This window comes from Ambystoma mexicanum, chromosome 9 (genome assembly GCF_040938575.1).
Source record: "Ambystoma mexicanum isolate Mex_15411 chromosome 9, UKY_AmexF1_1, whole genome shotgun sequence".
In the NCBI taxonomy this organism is placed as follows: Eukaryota; Metazoa; Chordata; class Amphibia; order Caudata; family Ambystomatidae; genus Ambystoma; species Ambystoma mexicanum.
The window spans coordinates 349093801-349108769 of record NC_090931.1 but is presented as its reverse complement, the minus strand read 5'-3'; the positions used below and the strand labels follow the sequence as shown (position 1 = coordinate 349108769).

Here is a 14969-nt window from a genome sequence, read left to right as displayed (position 1 = left end):
CCTAAACTTGTTCACAAACTTAGGGGAAGTGTTGCTAGGGTGTGTAAGAATATATTCCTGTATAACTTGTACTTTCCCTCCCTTTTGAGAAATTGCTGGAGTGCCATTTGTGTTTGGTTTTCACTGTGCCGTTTTGCTCAGTTTTCACTTTTGCTCAAACTTATCTACAATTTAACTAGGGAGTTGTGTATACTTTTCCTGACTGAATTTAACTTGCTTTATTAACTGTGATTAATGTGTTGAACTAGAAGTGTGTACAATAAATATATACATATTCTTTTTAATACAAAGCCTTGGTCAGTGTTTCCTTGTACCATAGCACTGTAGCCCTATTGTGAAAACCCTGAATACTGCTCATCTCCCTCTTGAGATAAGTCTGACTGCTTAGCCACGGCTACCAACTAAATCATTATTGTACAGACTGATACCAAAGGGGATTTATTGCTCATACCTGTGGTCTTAATCTTCTGTAGTGCTCCCTAAGGGAACTGCACAGGATTCTGCCTAACACTCATCTCTCATCCACTGGTCCATTGTTGCTTTTGTAGAGATTGTATAGCCTGAAAGAAACCAGGACAGAACTGGGCATTCCCCTTTTTTGGTGATACTTCAAAGGTCCTTGACATCTTTAGGGGATGATTAATGGATTTTGCATGCCGAAAAACTGGGATTTGGGTGCCATTCTGCCCGCAAATCCCCATTTGTTAAACGGGGATTTGCGGCCAGAATGGCGCACAAATCCCTGTTTTAGGCACACAAATTCCATGAATCAGCCCCTTAGTTTATTATTTATTTCAGCATACTAGCACCATAAAATAAATACACAATACAATCATAACATAGATACAATCATAAAACAAGTGTTGACACATCAAAATAAAACATCATGACAAGATATACCAAATCCAGAATGGTGCCCAGCACATCACCCCAAGACATAGGGTTACAATGAAAGATACCTTTTCCTAAAGGCACATTTAAAAAAAAAAAGCTGCAATCACTAAATCTGTAGGGTTGGCACAGCGTTTCATAGATTCAAGAGGCAACTCAAAAAAGATCTCATATTTAAATGAAGCCGGATTGGCTTAAAACGATGATTTCTCTCCCTTGCATAGGCAGGACAGAAGCAAAAGAAGTGCATTTCATCTTCGGTTGTAGCAAGACAACATGAACACAAGGATGACTTACTGTCACACCAATTGCTAGTGCAATGAGCAGGTGGCAGAATACCACGTCGAAATTAGACGTAAATACTCTTCACATTCGAATTAACTGGTAATCCAACTACGGTTCCAAACCCTGCATCATTTTAACTGACCTGCACACGAGCACACAAAGGCACACACACACACCATGCTTTTCCCCAACATACCTCCCCTTTACCCCCCACCTGTCACGTGTTAGGTATAGTCAGCAGTCTGAACACCCCTTTATGATCAACAGCCAGGCAACCCTCTGCAAACACATATGATTAAGCCCTAAAAATTTAAGGGTGTGTACATGGGTCTGCCACACCTTTCAAATGCACTCAGTGGATTCTGATTCAGTAGCCATCTGAATGTTGTATGCCTGCTGGACACTTTCTATATCTTTTGGTATTGTAAACATGAATTCATGCATTTTTATTAAAGGTCTGTTACTTTCATGATGTGCATAACATTTAGGTGGGGGGTGTCCTTTGGACGGGATATTGCTTGGGTCGCCACTTTCTCATGTTAGGGGCATGCAGCCATTCCATGCCATGCATGCATCCTCAGTTACCAGTGGAGCAACTTTGCTGAGAAAGTTGGGGGGGACATGATATCTGAAGAAAAGGTGCCCCAGCCAAATGAATGGGGAAAAAATGGTGTGCCGTGAAAGTTGGGGGGACAAACAACCCTGTCTCCACCTAAAATTACGCCCATGTCAGTTACGGATATTTCAAGATCAGCTGTGGCCACTGCTGGAATTCTCCACATTTGATTCCTGGTTTGGATGAAACTGGGTTAACAGCGAGTATCAATTTTTAGTGAGCGATTTTTGAGAACCAGCAGAGCTGGCAATTGTAACCCCCGTTTTTCCGATTTTCTGTCAATTTATTGTGTCAGTTTGAAGATCAGATCATGACAGATAATATGTAAAGTTATCCAGGGTTAATTTCCCTTAATTTAAATCTTTGATAAGGCTTTACGTGTGAGCTAAAATTCAATTGCTTTAGTAAATATATTCCAGCGGTTTCCCCAGTACCCACCCAAGAGAAACACTTCTGCTCCAAAAACATCCCCTCTAAAGCATTAATTTAATGATGAAACATTTCCTAAAACTATTTTCATCCAAAAATCATGTGTCTTTCTTCAACAAAGTGGTGCTGATCATGAAAATTGAACTTGGTATGTTATATTATGAGGCTTATATACTGCGCCAAGTCAACACCGGCGTACTCTTAAAGCACCAATTTTGGTTGGGTGATATTGGATGTAAATATGGGCTCTGTACAGCGCTTTGGATTAAGGCGCTATATAAATAGACATCATTATCATTATCATTACCTAGGCCTGCGTTCAAATTGACATATTGCACCAAAGGATCCCATCTTCCAGCAATTGCCCTGGTGTTCGACCAAGGCATCTAAAAGAAGACGAGGACCAATGCCCAACAATGACTTAAGAACCACACCAACACTGGGGATTCTCTTCTGTTAAGTGGGATCGAGGTGACAGACACTTGACAGGGGATCCCATATGCTAGATGGGACATGCACCAGTGTGTCATGGGACTCCTGGAAATCTGGAGCAGCAATGGATCAGAGAGGTGGGGACCCGCCATAGAGCTTGTAAAATGGATGAGGCCTTTTAAGTCCCTGGGCCAAATTTGAGAAGCAGTTGTTAGCCGTTCAGGGAAACACCAATAGCTGGAGAGCAAGTAGGCCAATCTCAAGAATGGAAATATCCACGGCTAGCGGACACCTCCCATAAATAGACATAGAAGTGTTTGTTGGATATGGGCAATAACAAAGAGGAGAAGTGAGCTACTGAATGAATGCTGTATTTCAAAAGGATAAAGAGCAAAATACACTAGGCACTGTGGGGAAAATTGCCTTCTCCTGTCAGATGTTACATCAACGGAATAAGGAAGCTCTGCCTTTATTGCCGTTTCCATGGCATGAGCTTCTATCTTTCTATTTAGGCACTTCAGAAAGTTTTTAGCTATATTAAGTCAAATAACGATGGTGACGTGAAAGAAGGAAATACAGAATTAACTACTAATCATTTCTATTCAATTTTGTAGCCAGCAATTTGGATTTCCATGAAGATATGACATTCTAGAGCGGAACTTGCACCCACCTGTCTATGACTACTAGAGACATGGTTGCTTGGCAATTAATACATATTTTTGTATCATCTTGTCTTATTCAAATCATTCTCTTCTCTTTCGCTATTTATTTTTTAACACAAAAATACGTAATTTTCCAATTTCCACCTAGAACAGCGTAGACTATGGGCCTGATCACGACTTTGGCGGTAATGCCGGCGGTATTACCGCTGGCGGTATTAGCCCTACCGCCGAACTCCTGGGTGCTAATAGCACTGGATCACGAGTTCGGCGGTAATGTTAACCCCCATTCCCCATTGAGCCCATTTGGGAATGCCCCATTCCCCATTGGGCTCAATGGGGAATTTTCGCGCTCTTAACGCCGGCGGATTTCCCGCTGGCGGTAATAGCGCGCATTTTTGGCGGATTTCCCCCCAGCTCAGAGCTGGGGCGAAAATCCGGCAGTAATAGCGAGACCGCCGGATTTAAGGATTACCGCCAAAGTCGTGATGAGGCTATATATCTGCAACCTGCGAAAGGCCCTTCAAAACCAGACCCCGATTGTTGAGTCTGCCCCGCTTTTCTGGTAGGGAATGCATGAGAACCATTCAGGATGAAGAGAACGGTACACAATCAAATCGAAGAAGTCAAGACCTGAATAATCCTATGCTTCAATTCAATGTTGTTTTTGATTTAATGTTTTTTCTATTCAAAATGCTGTTGACGGAACATCCGTCCAAGGGAAAGAATCCCTGTGTTTGTCGATACATCAGAAAGTATATGTTTTTATTCTTATCTAATAAATGGCTCCATCATTCCAGGGAACCCAGTTGATTTCCCATGTCCAATTATTTCTCAGTTCAAAATGCACTGGAATGATGCAGCCTACCTAGGGACATCAGCTGCCTAAACACAGTGCACCTAATGGGGTCCCTGAAGTCGTCACCATGTGTTTCTGCGCACTAATAAGCTGCGATATACCTTTTCCCAAACGCACCAAGGTTCGACTCTTCACCCGTTCCAAGGTCTTTTCAATGCATGAATTATTCTGAAAGATCGGGGGAGATCAGGCACTGGTGGTCCTTCCAACCAGCTCATATAATATAATCTTCTGTGAGATGTGCTGCTTAACTGTCTACACAAAAGAAGACATTTAGCTGTCTGCGGGTCACATGGGAGTAAAAAGGGCGGGGGAACTCAGTACCTCCTGGAGTCACATGCCTTGTTCAGGCCCCTAACCAAAAAATAATCAGAATTCCCTGGAGAGGGCCTGGAGAGGGCCACTTACCCACATGTGATAGTGGACACGGTCCTTTCTGGGCCCTCATTGCCTATAAGGCGCAAAGTAGAACATAGTTTTTATGAAAAAACTCAACCTGCCTTTAACTGTCCCATTCCCTGACAAACCTAAATACAAGTGCAGAGGCGAGATGTTTCTCCAGTACTTAATTCGTAAAAAGAATAATAGGTTTGAGGCCCCAAATACATTTGTCGCGTTTGTGCTATGCCACACACCTGCAACCCCTGGAGTCATTTCACTGCCAGCTCAAAAGTCAAATATGCAATTTTATTGAAAGTGCTACTAAAAGAAAACAAACATGAATTATTGGTTTATTATCGGCACTAGTTGTTAAAGTTGTTTTGACTGCAGTAAAAAGAGCACCTGTATTTTTCAGCAGGAATGGATATTTCTAATGGAACTTTAATAGCACTTCTCTCATATCTATAGTGCTACAGGGCTTCATTGCACATTCTCTCCAATTAAAGCGTTCTGGGTAGGGGCGGATGAGCCGGCTCGAATCAGAATCAAACCTATTTAAACAAGTGGGGTTCGAATCGGCTTGAAGGATTCAAATTATTTGGATCTGAAGGTCAAAATGATTAGAAACTTTCATACCGGAATTTGAGATGTTCGTATATGTATGCCCCGAACAGCTTGAATACAACTCTATAATAATATTGAATTCTGGGATGATGTTAGCTAAAACAAATATGCAATGTGGCCATCATTTCCAGCCTGGAGCCTGTCCGTTGTAGGCAGAGTAGAGAGTTGACCTTTAAGTGTAATACATTTATGTATTACAGCCGGTCCGATTGCACAGCAAGTAGAGCGCTTGCGTTGACATCTGTGCAGAGCCTACTATCTGCGCAGAGGTTCGAATACCGGAAGGGCCACACTCAGCCTTTCCTCCTTCTGAGGTTGCGAAATAAGCACCACACACTGTGGGAAATAATAAGCAGTGCTCAGATGCCTGGGGGCTCGCAGCACTATATAAATGCTGAATTATTATTATTATTATTATTATTATTATTATTATTATTATTATTATTATTATTATTATTATTATTTAATAACCATCCTTACTACAACCGAACCTCTTTGTTGACCCACCTCTTTTAGTGTTTGGGGTCCTCTGGGGTCAAGTGCAGCACACTGGGGTCAAGTGCAGCACAAGTGCGGCAGGTGGATGCTGCTGCATTTCAGCAGCCTGAGAAGTTGTGCTCTAGCACCTTGAAGCGTCTCTCGTGTTAGATGGAGTTACCAATAAAAATTTCAGACCAAATAACCGGATAGACTCAAAGAATAAAGGAATATGGCAAATTACTACTTTCTTCTCAATTTAATGAAACAGGGTAAACCGCCAGACATCAGACTGATGCTTCAATACACACTCAAACTTGAATACACAGAGGTCTTACACTGCAATATGCGTCATCTAAGATTTCATCCTACGTGGCACACTGTAAAACCTATTGGCAAAAGGGATTGGCTAGGGGAACATATCTACTTATAGAATGTATACGGGATAGTACTTCATTGGCTGTCTCTTATCTGTAAGACAAATCTCGAAATACCTCTAAAATATTTATAATACTGATAATAGTGGACACAATTGCAGCAGACTGGTATATGCAACATTATATAGGAGTTTGCCCCGTAGACCCACTGATTGTTTGGCATTCCCACCCAACATTAGACTTTTGGCTCGTCTAGCAGTACGTTAGGAAACTGAAACTCATGTGCTTGAGTCACATCAGATTACTCCCCACTTTCCCAATTAGTCCATCATCTGTCATCAACCTGACCATAGCCAAAGTTTCCCATCTGTAGTTGAGCTTGCAGTTGCTCTCTGTTCTGGGACTTTCAAGGGAGAATGAGCACATCACTTATCTTCAATCACAGATTAATGAATAGGCTTTGTTCTTGAGTTCTGCCTCACGTGTGAGGAGACCGCAAATGTGACCATTTTAACCTCCTATTTATTTCTATTTGATTCAATTATACTGGGTGCTTTTGCTCCTTTGGCCTCTAGAAACTTGCTCACTCCATCTCGTAGGAGCCTTATTCACTGTTAAATGTCATGTCCTTTGCTCCTGCACAAGTCTTCAACTCTCTCTTTTAATCTAAGAGAAATATGTCTCATGCTTATGGATTATCTGTCTGTCTCCCCTTGTGCTTTTCAGCTCTTCCATGAAATAACATCCTTGATCCCAGGCCAACATAAACTCCTGACTCTGCGTCCCTGGTATATTTCTGAGGTAGCTAGAATGAATCTTTGGTCTAGCCAATGTCCATTTTATTATAATGATCATCCGTGCCACGTTATATTTTCCTCTTTATCAAGCTTCTACATATCTTGTCTACCGTGTGTTACTGCATAATTACACTTATTGGTCACCAAGTTACTTTATCTTCTTTTGCATGCATGATTACTTTATCATTTCGTACATATTTCTCTTGTTACATCAGTTACATCCTCATTCTTAAGTATTTTCATATCGTTTTAGTATGTCCTCATACATCTTCTTCATGACATTACTCTGCCCTCGTCAGATGTCACTCAGTGTTCCATAATACCCAATAGCCGTGCAGACAACATTCCCCTCTCTCATACACTTGATGCAGTATAGGGATAATACAGGGTCCCACAAGCAGCTCATCTCCTGCTGTTCCAGTATGACGGCGGTGAGGGGGCGGGATTTAGGGTATATGCGTCCAATTGCTCCTCTACAAAGTCACTGCTGTTGGTACTGAATTTGGGTGTCCTGTCTTCGGTTAGTGGAGAAAAGCACCCCAATCCTAAGTTTAAACGTTCCCTTTCCCCCTTCAGCTGCTTTCCCTGTCCTTTCCCATAGCTCCATTTTGCCAGAAAAGGTTAAAGAAATACACACTTCGAACAGACAAAGCATGTATCTCTTTCTCCTTCTCCTTCTCCTTCTCCTTCCCCTTCCCCTTCCCCTTCTCCTTCTCCTTCCCCTTCTCCTTCTCCTTCCCCTTCCCTTTCCCTCTCTCTTTCTCTCTCTCTCTCTTTCTCTCTCTCTTTCTCTCTCTCTTTCTCTCTCTCTTTCTCTCTCTCTTTCTCTCTCCTTTCTCCTTTCCCCTATCTCCATTTTTGCCAGAAAAGGTTAAATAAAACACACACTGAAAATAGACACAGTAGCTGGAATGAACTGATTCCTTCGGCTAGCAAAAGGTTAGGCTAATTTTAATCAATATAGGCTCATTGTTTAAAAAATGCTTTAAGCCATTTTGACCAATAACGGCCTATTGGCTCCAAACAGATCAAGCCAATGTGAGTCCTGTATTAGTTGAATCAGACGTTTACCGCCTTGGATTGATTCCACTCATCACTACGGATGCTTCAATGGCTCGAGGCAAGTAGAACTATTTTTGCATTTCTTGAGCTAGCATTCGATTCAAGCACTTTAAGACTCGCCCATCCCTATTTTTGGGATAAGTCACAATAATGTATGAATACATCAATAGTTAATGATGGAGCCAACCCCACTGCTGAAAGCTCTCAACAACATTACATTATCTCCCTATTCTCAGGACGTCCACAATTCACTGTTTTTTCCAGTGTCCTGCAGACATGTAATAGTGTGGGAGATATAACAGCTGTTGTAAACATGTTTTCACATGTCTTACCCCCAAAACAAATATTCTGATTTAGTCACATACAATCAAATATTCTAAATGTTAAATCTCAGTAGAGTCCATGAAGACTGCACCTGTAAGAGAGAATTCACATTATATCTCATTACTACAGGTTAGTGCTGCTGCACCCCCCCCATCAGTAGCATGACCTTTTTCCTGGAATAGTGAAGTTGTTCTTGTCCCCGCCTCAGTCCTCCTGTGTTGATACTTGCAGGAAATGTGTGGGGATGATCGCAGTCGCATGCTGTACCTCGGCGCAGGCCTGCTTATTAGTGCACCGCTTGAGAGCGGAAAAGGAAAGCGGATTGGTTACGCCAGGCAAGGAACATGCCCAGCAGTTACCCGCTCCCCGACCAGTAAATGTGCAGTTCCACACCCACCTGTCACACTTGCTCTAGCTGTGCACAACTGCACAAAAGCAGAAGATGGCCGTGATACCTGAAACCACACCGGTGTGGCCACTTGTTGTGTGTGTTATGCACCCATTGCTGCCCACCATGCTCCTGCGTGTTTTAAAGGAGCTGTCGTGCTGTACCAGCATACATGATGCAGACTGGTGCCCGACACAGCATGCTCTTTGCAAATGCAATCACCTTCAATGCATTCATTAAAATGGATGGGCCAGGCCAAAACCCTCATGCTACAGTACCAGCCACTCCTATGGGCTGCATGAATTGCACAACAATGTGCTGGGGACTTGGAATCAGTCAGACATCAGACAGCGAGGTTTCAGAACCCCCAAAGAGAGGGCACAGCCAATTAGTACAATTGATAGTGAAAATCAAACCAATTAAGTGAAGTTTCCTAGAAAATGTGAAGGTAGATTTATTTCTCGACAATGGAGCTGAGATAATAAGTCCAGTACTGAGTTTGGCAGATGTCTGTTGTTAAAACATTGCATTTGGAAAAGGAGCAGCAGGTGAAAGGAGTAGACGGCCCCGCCCTCTAATTGGTCCTAACTGTTTAATGTGCCTCATAGATTGGCAGGGTTGGGTTGCTGGCATTGGAGATGCTTCCGCCTCCTTGCACATGCAATGTCTGCGGTAAGAAAAGGATAGTTACGACAGATATGCTAATGAACACAAGTGTCACTCTACAGTAAATGTCATTCATTTTCATCCTGATTCTTCAGGAGAAGAGAGTACCAACCACAGTGCTTTGCATTAGACTAAACTACCTGGATAACTTAGAATGTTCTGTTCACCTTGTAACCCACCACAGTGTGTTATAACAGGATTAAAGAGGGTTCACCTTATTATTGGCCCTCACCTTATGTTTAGGTCAATAAAAAAGGTGTGGGCATTTAGTAGCCCTCTATATTATGCTATAAAGCTATAGTAGTCCCTAGGTCTGGTGGAACATAGACAAATCTTACTCTTTTTCAAGCTAATTCTGAATCATACCCCCATCCAAAGGGTGTGATTCACATTAACAATATCCGCAGTATCTGCTGGTTATTGACCGGAGTGCAGTAGGGCCCTCAGTGCACAGTTATTAGGTACCTTGGAGTCTATTAACCCCATAGACAGCAATATTTGCTACTTAACATAAATGTCTGCAAAAAACATCTTTATATAGCCACAAGGAAATATTTGATCTCGAAAACATGGGACAATACAGCAACCCTTAAACTGAAATCATTCCTTTCATCATGATCTATACTTCAAAGGAATCCCTGAGCAGCTCTCCATCCATTGTGATCTTGGCAATAACTGCACAACATCCTGCTTGTAGTTGAAGGAGGCTTGGGAGCAAAAACATGTTATATTTGATTTTCACATATTCAACTGTATTTGCACAGGTTCCCAAATGAGGAGATAATTGCCCCCATAATGGCAACCTTTCAGCTGAACTTCTACGTTGTGTCCAGCAACATTAAAAGGCATGACTTTTATGGTACTCTAGGCTGCTGGGCGGAGCAGGCAGAGTGGGTGTTTCCATTAAAATGATGTTGCCCCTTAACTAATGTGGAGTAAAACCAATTTTAATTTACAACCTTTTTCAGTTTCCCAAATTCACTCACTGTGCAGTTTCATTTTGAAGTGTTAAGTGCGTTCCTAACTGATTAATGACTGATGGGGAATACATTTTCCTTTACCTATTAGACATTTCTAAAAAGAAATGTAAAACACATTTTACTTGGTTTTCAAAAAGGATCAAAATCTCTCACCAAACATTGCAATAAAGTTGTTTTCTTCTTGTTCAACAATTAAAATCATCTCTTGTGTCTTCACTCGCAAATTCATCTTAAACTCTGAAAAGAACAGCTAACGTATTCTTTTCCTTAAGGAAACCTATTGTTCATGAAATCCTTTCTAAGGCAAATTGGAAACTAGATCTGTAATACAAATAATCTAAAAACTAAATACATAATGCAAATAATTGAAAACTAGAACAAAAGTGCAAATCTCTGTGAATCCGCCATTGTTGGTTGTTTAATAAGATATCAAATTATGAAACAATAAATAAAGCTACCCTAACATGTACAGTAATAAGGGCATGTCTCATTCCTCCCAAGCCCACGATGCAAGTGCATTCACAGGTACCAAGGGCAGCCGTGCTGCGGTTATGACCTTCTTCTGGCAGCCAGTCATCCCCTCCCCTACAAACACACACTCGCAAACTGTCCTTCAGACATATAACTTGTCCATGCAAGCAACCGCCAGACCTATTATTCTGGCTATTATAAATACAAGCCATGATAAGAGACGTTCTATTCTGTATTACAATTGTGTCCTAAGCAAGCACGTTAAGACTTTAAGATCCTTGCATCAATGCCTAGGCATTAAGTGCACCAGATATCGTACTACTCCTATATCATTGTATCAAAACTAATGTACTTGGGATCTCGTTCTTATTTTGTTGGCACCATCCATCAATGTAACACGATTGGCAGCCGGCTTTAGGGCTGTGCTTTATTATATGATGGTTTGAAATGTAGACATTATTTCCAGATAACTTTGCATATCCACCGACACTTCCCTTTAGACACACATCTGATGGCAGGTTAAGGCAGGATTAGGGAAGCAGGCTACAATTCCTAGATTTAGGATTCTTGTACCTAAGGGTTTCCTAAGCATCCTAACATGCCATTTGCCTTAGATGTGCCCCGTATGCATTTTATCATATCACCTGCTACTCCCTAAGGCCCTGATTCATGGAATTATGTGCGTGTAAAACAGGGATTTGCGTGCCACTTTGCCCACAAATCCCTGTTCGACAAAAGGGTATTTGCGGGCAGATTGGCACACAAAGACCCGTTTTATATGCAAATAATTGTATGAATCAGGGCCTCAGTGTTTCTTTATATGACTGGGGGGTGGTGAAAGGTATCTGCAGACTGTAACATTTGCAGAGGCTACTTCGCCTATCTTACAGTTTATGAATATTTACACCCAGCCTATCGGGGACAGGTATATCACACTACTGGATAATCTTAATTCGACCTACTCAACTAATGACTACTGACTATACGATTTAAAGAGTGAGCCACTACATTTCAAACCGATGAGTGCCAAGGCTTGGATTGCAAACACCAGGACAGACACCTGTCCCCCCCCCTTAGATCCCCCATGTTTCAGTTCTGATTCACCAATCAGACAGCCTAGTCTTGACAGGGCCCTTCTTAGGCTTTCGGTGTGGCAGACCCAGCGTTACTATTCTGCTGTTTTGGTTAGAGAAATAAAATCTATTCTTACAACAAAAATCCCTACGCTCTCCGAAGGGTTTTGCTTAAGCACACTTTGAAACGGCATTTACGGTATCTATGTAGTTCCTTATAAATTGCCTCCAAATAAATGTCGCCTGATCTGCAGGCACCATTCCATTTACCCAGTAAACTTTCTGTACAACAGATTCACGGTCCATGCTTAACTAGAGCATAATATGCCCAGGTTATCACAAACACCACCCCCTCCACTTTTACCTCATTGGCATTTGGCGTCCATCCCTGTTTGTCTTTAACTTTGCCATCTGTAGCCTGCCTCTACACCCTATCCTTCTACTGTTCCCTGCAGGCCATGGTTTAATGGCTCCTGGTAGGGGCCGAATATGCCATTATATGGGACTTCAGAAGTGCTCTGAGACTACTACAGTGGCAATGTGGCATAGTACAAAATTGTTGTCACATAATGCAAGCCACATCACCACTCAATGTCACTCCATGGTCCCTGGCAGAGCAAAATTCGCTATAACTTGCAGCCTGGCATCCATTATGGTAGGATATATATCACTCCTATGCTCTCCAGACCATGTAGTTAGAATATTGTCTTCTGGGTTTGAGAACAGTACAGTAAGGCCAAACCATTGGCATGTTTGTGCTATATATGCGTCAATAACATAATACTGCAATGTATGCATTGGTGCAGGGATTTATAAAGTGCACATCCAATAGAACACAATACATGGGGGGCATAATTATGTAGGAGAGTACTTGCTTTCGGGCACCCACAGGCCTGTATTCACAACGGCCTGCACTTATTATTGGCAGGTGATCTCTCTGAACCAAGCGATCTCTGCCAGGCACTTACTGCGGCACTCAACCGACCCCCTGTCCCTTCCCTCTGTGGAACTGCTAGCACTTACCTCCTTCCCTGTCCCTGCTTTCTCTCCCTGCACTTGCACATTCTGAATGCTCACAAAGCCTAGTGGGACAGTCACGTTCCTGTTCATCACTTTGTCCTATGCTATTGTTCCCCTGTTCCCTCCCCTTTGCCCTGTGGGAGGTTTGAAACACACATTCTTGATGTATAAGGGCCATAAGAATGCACAATAAATAAATAAATAAAGGTATACAGTGGTGAGTGGCATGGTGCTTTGAAACACACATTCCTGATGTCTAAGGGCCATAAGAATGCACAATAAAAAATAAATAAAGGTATGCAGTGGTGAGTGGCAGGGTGATTGCAGGTCATTGGTGTGTTGTTTGGAGAGTAGGGTTTTAATTTCCTTCCTGAAGTAAATGATGGAGCGAGCGTGCCTTATACAGATTAACAGAGTCATGCACCAAAACAGGGGAAGACCTGATTCCTGTTTTATTCTTTCCTGTACATGTATTTTCAGCTTGCAGGCGTTTTCCTCTTTGCATGGTGTTCAGGCCTCCTGGTAGTTTGCGCTTTTCCATATTTTTGATGTTGTTCTTCATTTGAAAAATGTATTAGGCAGAGGTTTTCAGCATACACTTTACAATGTTTGTCAATCAAGAAGGAATGGAACATTGTCATAGTTGTATCCGTATCCTTCCTATTATGCTTTAATGGAAGAACTGCTCTTGCAATGTGATGTTGAATATGAAATGAACATTAGCACTTAAGATCATTTTTGGTCTGTTTTTAAGAGTATTGCAAGCTGGGTAAAATGTGTAACCACATTTTAATATACCCACTCAAACGTCAGAATAATCAATTACCCCAATTGTGAGACACTACTATATTTTGGAGCACCCCTTTATGTTCGGTGATCAAAAGAAGCAGCAGATTTTGTACTCAGGTTTGAGCGAAGACATAAGAAACTGTCTCTCTCTTTCACAGTCGAAAAGGGCGGAAGCTAGATTGAGGTCGGCAGAAAGGGGAGGGGACTGCAGGTGGAGGCGTGGAGGCTCCGAGAGGCGGAACAACAAGCAGGAGTGGCGCGCTTGAGAATTGAACGAGACAGAAAGCGAGCCACGAGTAGAGTTATGGGACTAAACGTCCGACAGGGCTGCTTATGAACACAGTGAGAAGGTGGTCATGCTGATCAACTCTGGGGTATAAAGTCTTTGTTGACCTGAAGATGGCCTAAGAAAAGAGAGATCTAAGACACTAGAGATAGTGTCCAAAACAAAAAAACGGCCGAAACATGTCGACATCTATCTGAAATACCCTCATGATTTAACTGTGGGATTCATATACAAACAAAGCATTTTGTGTTGTTTGCACCCCCTTGTTCCATGAGTACATTTGTACCTTGTTCTGTTATAGTGAAATAAGGTTTTTTTTTAACAAATTTTGTGTCGTTTAATTGTGTAATGTTGTTTGTAGGGCATTTGTCGCCCCCTCTTTTATCCATATAAATATTAAAAAGTGATTTTTTTTTTCTAATTCGGTGCCTGTATTGGGTTCATGATGTCCCGTAGTAGTAAGATGGGATGTGTCTAGTCTGTAATTGAGCGTCACGGTGACACATTAGGGCAACGGAAAGAGGGGTAATCCGACTCACTCTCTGTTTTTCTCTATATATATTACATGGCCTGCGATAGCAGCCATGTAGTTATGGTTAAGTTGCTAAACCCATAGGAAGAGCACTTTTTCAGCGACTTATAACTTCGCTCTCTCTGGATGAATCCTCACCAAATTTTGGTGAGGTTTGGTCCAGGGTCGGGGCAAAGTTATAGGGGGGAATCCCAAAATCTCTTTTTTTTCCCATGGACTGAATGAAGAAAAAATGTCTGTCGCGCCTACAGCCCAAACCGCTGGACAGATTTTCACCAAATCTGCGGTAGGAGCAGCGGCTTGGTCCCAAATGCGTGCTTTCATAAATTTGGTGAAATTCTGTCCAGCAGTTTTTTTTTAAAATGACCAAAAAGTAGGTCTGAAATAATTTGTGATATCTCTGTCCGCTCTGCGGACACACTTCCCTGTTCGCTCCGCGGACACTGCACCGATTGGCCAATTGTATTACATCATGTCCACGGACATGCAACGTGCTCGCTGATTGGTTGGAGTGAAGCCTGAGGTGCATCACATTTTCTTGATGCGCTCGC

At 42.1% G+C, this 14969-nt stretch overlaps 1 protein-coding gene across 1 annotated transcript in view; it reads right to left on the bottom strand.

Moving 5' to 3' along the window:
• Window positions 1-14969, bottom strand: part of LOC138487326 (autism susceptibility gene 2 protein-like) — a 2615289-nt gene that overhangs the window by 643591 nt on the left and 1956729 nt on the right. The gene's annotated exons all lie outside the window — the stretch shown is intronic.